Consider the following 7,156-nt stretch of genomic DNA (forward strand, 5'->3'; position numbering starts at 1 on the left):
CCATGTGGGAAAACTTGCTTAACTATGAATGGCCCCGACCATTGACTCCTGGGAACTCCTTGGGACCTTTGAGCCTCTGATCATGCCACTTCTTTGTCTTTGCCTTGTAAATTGAGGAGTTTTCATACGTTTGTTGACGCCATTCCTCCAATTCACCCAACTGCCACTGTCTTTCCTTACTTGTAGAATCAACATCAAAATTGCAAGTTTTAAGGGCCCAAAGAGCCTTATGTTCTAATTCGACAGGTAAATGACAAGACTTCCCATACACCAGCCTATAGGGCGTAAAACATACGGAGGTCCTATATGCAGTTCTAAATGCCCATAATGCATCATCTAGTTTCGAAGCCCAATCCTTTCGACTTACACCCACAGTTCTCTCTAAGATGCGTTTTAAACCCCTATTAGTAACCTCAGCTTGCCCATTAGTTTGTGGGTGATAGGGAGTAGAGAACCGATGCGTTACACCATAGCGTCTGAGTGCCTTCTCCAATTGAGCGTTATAGAAATGTGTTCCCCTGTCACTAATTAGCGCTCTAGGTGTGCCAAACCTAGCAAATAACCTTTTAAGGAACCTGCAAACAACTCTAGCATCATCAGTAAGTAAGGCCTATGCCTCAGGCCATTTGGAGAAATACTCAACAGCCACGAAGATATACTTATTACCATTTGAGGAAGGGAAGGGTCCCATGAAGTCAATGCCCCAAACATCGAATATATCAACTGTCTGCATACTGGTTTGGGGCATTTTATCACGTGCAGAGATATTACCTGAGCGCTATCAAGCGTCGCAAACCTGAACAAATGTCCTAGCATCCTGGAAGATAGTTGGCCAATAAAAGCCTGCATCTAACACCTTCCTAGCAGTATGGTTCGCCGCTTGATGGCCTCCTACAGGTCCTTCATGACAGTGCCTCAAAATTTGAAGACTCTCTTCGCCACAAACATATCGGCGGATGACCTGGTCTGCACACACTCGATATAGGAAGGGATCTTCCTAAATGTACTATTTCAAATCAGTAAAGAATTTCTTCTTTTGCTGATAAGTCATACCCTTTGGTAGACCCTAGCCACAAGATAGTTAGCATAATCAGAAAACTAAGGAGAATCGAAATATACCTTCAATGAATACAAGTGCTCCTCTGGAAATCGATCATCTATCATGCTCTCATTAAGTGCTTCCAAGCTTGAATTCTCTAGTCTGGATAGGTGATCTCTGCCAGATTTTCTGCGCTCTTCTTGTCTCTAATCTCAATGTCGAACTCCTACAACAATAAAATCCATCTGACTAATCTTGGCTTAGCATCATGCTTATTAAACAAATACCTCAAAGCTGAATGGTTAGTGAAGACGATGGTCTTTGATAAGACGAGGTATGATCAGAATTTGTCGAAGGCATAAACAACAGCCAACAACTCCTTTTCTGTAGTAGTGTAATGTTCCTGGGCTCCTATTAACGTCTTGTTAGCATAGTAAATGGGTTGGAACTTTTTATCAAACCTCTGTCCAAGCACAGCTCCAACTGCATAGTCACTAGCATCGCACATTAGTTCAAAGGGCAACCCCCAATCAGGTGAAGCCATGATAGGGGCTGTGGTCAAAAGTTTCTTTAATAACTCAAAAGGAGACAAACATGCATCATTAAAAACGAAAGGTGCATCCTTAATTAGTAATTGAGTAAGAGGCCTAGCAATTTCAGAGAAATTTCTAATAAATCTTCTATAGAACCCAGCATGGCCTAAGAAACTCCTAACAGCCCTAATAGAACTAGGGGGTGGTAGCTTAAATATTATTTCTATTTTAGCTCTATCAACTTCCATCCCTGCATGTGAAATCTTATGCCCTAAAATGACTCCCTCTCTCACCATAAAATGACATTTTTCCCAATATAGCACCAAGTTAGCCTCAATGCACCTAGCTAACATGCATTTTAGATTTTCCAAAAAGTGAGAATGAATTACCAAAAATAGAGAAGTCATCCATAAATACCTCCATCGACTCCTCAATCATATCATCAAAAATGGCCATCATACACCGCTGAAACGTAGTTGGGGCATTGCATAGACCAAAAGGCATCCGTCTATAAGCAAATGTCCCGTAGGGGCAGGTGAAAGTTGTCTTCTCTTGGTCTTCAGGTGTAATTGGGATCTGGAAGTATCCTGAAAAACCATCAAGGAAACAGTAAAACATATGTCCTGCCAATCTTTCTAACATCTAATCAATGAAAGGAAGAGGGAAGTGATCCTTCCAAGTTGCATCACTCCTATAATTGATGCAAACTCAGAATCCCGTTACTGTCCGTGTAGGTATCAACTCATCCATTGCGAATTACTGTCATGCCTCCTTTCTTCGGCACAACCTGCACATGGCTCACCCAAGAACTGTCAGAAATAGGGTAAATCAATCCTGCATCTAGGAGCTTAATTACCTCTTCTTTTACTACTTCCTTCATGTTCAAGTTAAGTCGCCTTTGTGGCTGAACTACTGCTCTATAGCTATCCTCCATAAGAATCTTGTGAGAATAGAAACTAGGGTTGATCCCGGGAATATCAGCAATCTTGTAAGCAAAAGCATTCTTATGCCTCTTGAGTGCATTTAGAGTTTTTGCTCGCTCCTCGGGTTTCAAATCTACTGCAATAAGCACCGGTAACTTTTCTTTCTCATCCAAGAATCCATAGCTTAGCCGGGGGGTCCTCAAAAGAAGACTTCACTTTCTGCACTTCTGACCTGTCAAGAGAAAGAAAAGGATCAGTAGAACAGCTAGGCTCATTAGCCAACAAACTAGCGAGCTGCTCCAACACTTGCTCGTTGGACAGCTCCTGCTCCTCTCCTTGCAAAGCTACTTGCAAAGGATCATCAAGCAACATTTCCTGTAAATGAGACTCAACCAAATCATCCAGAATATCAATAGAAAATACATCATCATCATGGTCTAAAGAGTGTCTCATAGTAGTAGCTAGGTCGAAGGTAATGGTCTCATCGTCTACCCTAAGTTTAAGCTTTCCATCACAAACATCTATTACAGCCCTAGATGTTGCAAGAAAGGGTCTACCTAGGATCAAAGGCATAGTACTCTCACCTTCCATATCCATAACTACAAAATCCACAGGAAAAATAAACTTGTCTACCTTAACAAGCACATCTTCAACAATACCCCTAGGAATCTTAACAGTCCTATCAGCTAACTGAATGCTCATCCTAGTGGGCTTAGGTTCACTCAAACCTAATTTATTAAACAGACTAGTGGTCATCAAATTTATACTAGCTCCTCAATCAGCTAATGCACCATTAATAGGCAAATTGCTAATGATACAGGGAATAGTAAAACTCCCTGGATCTCTCCTTTTGAATGGCAGCTTGTTCTAAGGAATAGCCGAAACTCCTCGTTAAGAGTCACTAGTCCCAAATCCTCCAACTTCCTTTTGTTACTCAAGATTTCCTTTAAGAACTTGGCATACTTCGGCATCTACGAAATAGCTTCAACAAAAGGCAGGTTAATCCGCAGTTGTTTAAACAAGTCAAGAAACTTACCAAACTGCTTATCAACCTTCTCCTACTTAAGTCGAGTAGGGTAGAGGACTGGTGGCTAGTACTCTCTCATAGGGCTCTTCTTCCTGTCTTCCACCTTTTCTTCTCCCATTGCCTCAGGCTCTGGCTCCTGCCTAGCTGGCTTATCCTGTATGAAAACATCCTCATCATTAGCTAAAGGTAGAGAGCTAGATAATTGCTTAACTGATCGCAAGGTGACAACCTTGCAATGCTCCCTAGGGTTTGACTCTATTGTGATGGGGAGTGATCCTTGTGGCCTCTTAGACAGCATTTTAGAAATCTGCCCAATTTGACTCTCTAAATTCTGGATGGATGCCTGCTGATTTCTAAGAGCACTGTTTGTCTGCTGGAATCTCATCTCTATCGACTGACAAACTTCATCATCAGCTCCTCCAAGTTAGATTTCTTTTCAGCTGGTGGAGGGGGCTGTGATGGTATAGCCTGCTGCTGCTGCTATGGTGGCTGTTGATGCAGTCTCTGAAAGCCTGGTGGACCCTGGGCATTGTTGTGTGTTGCTGTATGGGTTGTTCTGCTGTCTAGAGGCATTACCCATGTAGTCTACCTGTTCAATGTCAATAAAAACAATAAAAGAAGAATTATTACTCGAAGCAAACATACCTTCCGTATTATAGTTTGCACCGTAGTGCGGGCCATCGCAAAATTCACAGCTTATCTAGGCTGCATGAACCGGCATTTGAAGCTGGTCTAACTTCTTAGTCAAAAGCTCTACTTGAGCTGCCAAGGCTGTTATGGAGTCCAATTGATTGACCACTCCCTGCCTCACTGGTCGGCTCCTAGAAGACTGCCACTGGTAATTATTCATGGCCATCTCCTCTATTAAGTTTTGAGCACCTCGGCCAGCGTCTTCATCGTGCTGCAGATCAACCATTTGTCTAGTAGCAAGGTTTGAACTGCTATAAAAGGTCTGCACCTGCATCAATACTGGTAGACCGTGGTGTGGATAACATTTCAACAAATCCTTGTACCTCTCCCAAGCATCATACATGATCTCGTCTTCCATCTGCACGAAAGAAGAAATGTCATTCCTTAATTTAGCAGTCTTAGCTGGAGGAAAGTGCTTGTAGAGAAATTTCTCAGCCAATGATCTCTATGCCATGATAGTGTTGGCTGGGAACGACTGCAACCATCTTTTCGCTCGATCCCTCAGAGAGAAAGGAAACAGCCTCAACCGAATGGCATCATCAGTTGTTCCATTTATCTTGAAGGTGTCACAGATTTCCAAGAAGTTGGCGATGTGAGCGTTTGGGTCCTCACTCGGTAGTCCCCCAAATTGTACACTATTTTGCACTATCACATTTGGATTTATTTCGAAATTGTTGGCTGCCACAGGTGGTCGCAATATGCTCGTTTGTGTCCCCTCAAAAGAAGGTCTAGCAAACTCGTACATAGTTCTGGCTTCATCCGCAGCCTGATTATTGTCCCTCATCCCTGCTGGTCGATTCACAGTAGCTTCAAACTCTATCCGCACCTCCTCTTCTTCTTGCATACGCTTCCTTAACAAATAGAGGGATCACTCTGATTCAGCAAGAGGGTCTGCAGTAGTAGGTTTAGAGCTTCTGGTCATAAACTACCTGAAATGGATACACAACAACCAAAGAACACAAGAATAAATATAACACTAAAGAATAAATAAAAAAATTGAAAAGAAAAGGAAAATAGAAATGGCTAGATTAACAAAGAAAAACACAAATTGAATCTAGTTCACAAAAAAATGTTCCCCGACAACGATGCCAAAAACTTGATATGCTATTTGGTGTAGCTAAATCCTAAGGCAGTGAACCTATCGATGCAAACTAGCACAAATGGTGAGTATCAAGGTCGTATTCTCAGGAAAGGGTGATCCTAGACATACTGTAGCGTCTTATGTTATCTAACCTAAACAAAATCAATGAAGTATTATGCTATGATTAAATATGAACAAACAATTAATTAAATGTCAAATAATCTGAAAGGATTTAGGAAAATTCCTGAAGGAAAAAGCAAACCCTAGGGGACCTAAGCTAGTTGGATTTTAGTTAAGATAGAGATTATATTGATTATCAATTGCAATTACCCGTGGATGAAGTCTTAACTGAATTCGGTCTCCCTCTCGAGATAACCAAATTCCTAAACCTAATAACCTAAAGTTGGAATATCTTTCTAACAATCGATTATTCGATTAGCATTAAGGTTTAACCAACCTCTATTAAGCTTTTATTAATTCTTAATCCGGCTAGTCAATTACCCTTATCTCTAAGTGATTATTAACAAGTTCTTGCTATTCAAATTTCCAATTACTAAATGAATTTCTCAATCACATAAAGCAATCTAAATACCACAACTCACATTGTCTCATGAATAAAGTGATTTCTCATTAATAATGAAAGGAAGATGAAACAAGCATTGATAATCAAAATCTCATAAACATTGAAATTAATCCAACAACATAGGAACCCCAAATGGGTTTGACAATTTAGTTACTTATACTAATAAGCAACACAAAATAAAGAATAGATTCAGAAAAGTAAATTAAAGGTATGTACACCCTTCTTCTTTAAGTTGGATAAGAAACCCTAAATTCCCAATTTATAATAGTAATCCCTAATTTGCCTCTTGAATGTCCCCAAATATTGTCTTGATCTTCAATTTGATGTTAGAATAGTTGTAATCCTTTCTTCAATAGATGAAATGAACTTCTAAGGTCGAGTATTGAAGTTTGGAAGAAGATGGTTTACGCTTGTATAATGGAAATCAAGTCAGAAAATTAAACCCTAATTCAGCAAATCGTTTTTGCCTATATAATCCCTTTAGCACGGCCGTGGTCAAGCCCGTGCTGATCAGCACGGCCGGAGTCCAGGCCGTGCTGGACCTCTACATTCCGCAATTGTTGACTTCTTCCAGGCCGTGCCCTAGCCGGTGCTGAGCCACCACAGGCCGTGGTGGAGGCCGTGGTGGCTTCGAGAACCGTGCCAAAATGGCACTCTTGGAGGAGGGCAACTATTTGATGATTCAGCACGGCCGGAGTCCAGGCCGTGCTCAACCTTGGAATGCTAGTCCTCACTTAATTTGATGGATTCTAGTCCATAATTCCGCATATTTCCCTTGATTATTGATAATGTCCCTCGATAATGACCTGAAACATGAAAGGAACCAAAAGACAGGTGATTCTAGCATAAAACGAGATAACTATGCACAAAAATGTAAGAAATTGGGCATGTAAATATGTATAATATGATGCATATTATGGATAAACTCAAGACAACCTTTATCATTGAGTGGGGGGTATTTTGCTACTAGGTCATGCCATTCATGTTAAAGAACGCCAGGGCTACTTATCAATGGACGACCGTCATTATATTCCACGACATGATGCATAAGGAAGTGAAAGTGTATGTATATGATATGATGGTCAAGACTAGGACCAGTGAATGACATGTGGAGGCCTTGGATCGGTTCTTAAAGAGGGTTGAACATAATAACCTATGGTTTAACCTTAAAAAGTGTATATTTGGAGTTACCTTAGGCAAACTGTTAGGATCTTTGGTAAGTGAGAGAGGTACTGAAGTGGATCCTGACAAGGTAACCCAAGATAGAGAAGAAAGTTAGG

The 7,156-nt window shown here is 40.9% G+C and overlaps 1 non-coding gene across 1 annotated transcript; it reads left to right on the forward strand.

Annotated features, from left to right (window-relative positions):
• Positions 1 to 4,496: 4,496 nt before the first annotated feature.
• On the forward strand, positions 4,497 to 4,603 carry LOC112534477. Its single transcript, XR_003078764.1, has one exon. It is a non-coding gene; the product is annotated as a small nucleolar RNA R71 (small nucleolar RNA).
• Positions 4,604 to 7,156: the final 2,553 nt, after the last annotated feature.

The sequence above is a fragment of the Ricinus communis genome, chromosome 2, assembly GCF_019578655.1.
Source record: "Ricinus communis isolate WT05 ecotype wild-type chromosome 2, ASM1957865v1, whole genome shotgun sequence".
Classification (NCBI taxonomy): Eukaryota; Viridiplantae; Streptophyta; class Magnoliopsida; order Malpighiales; family Euphorbiaceae; genus Ricinus; species Ricinus communis.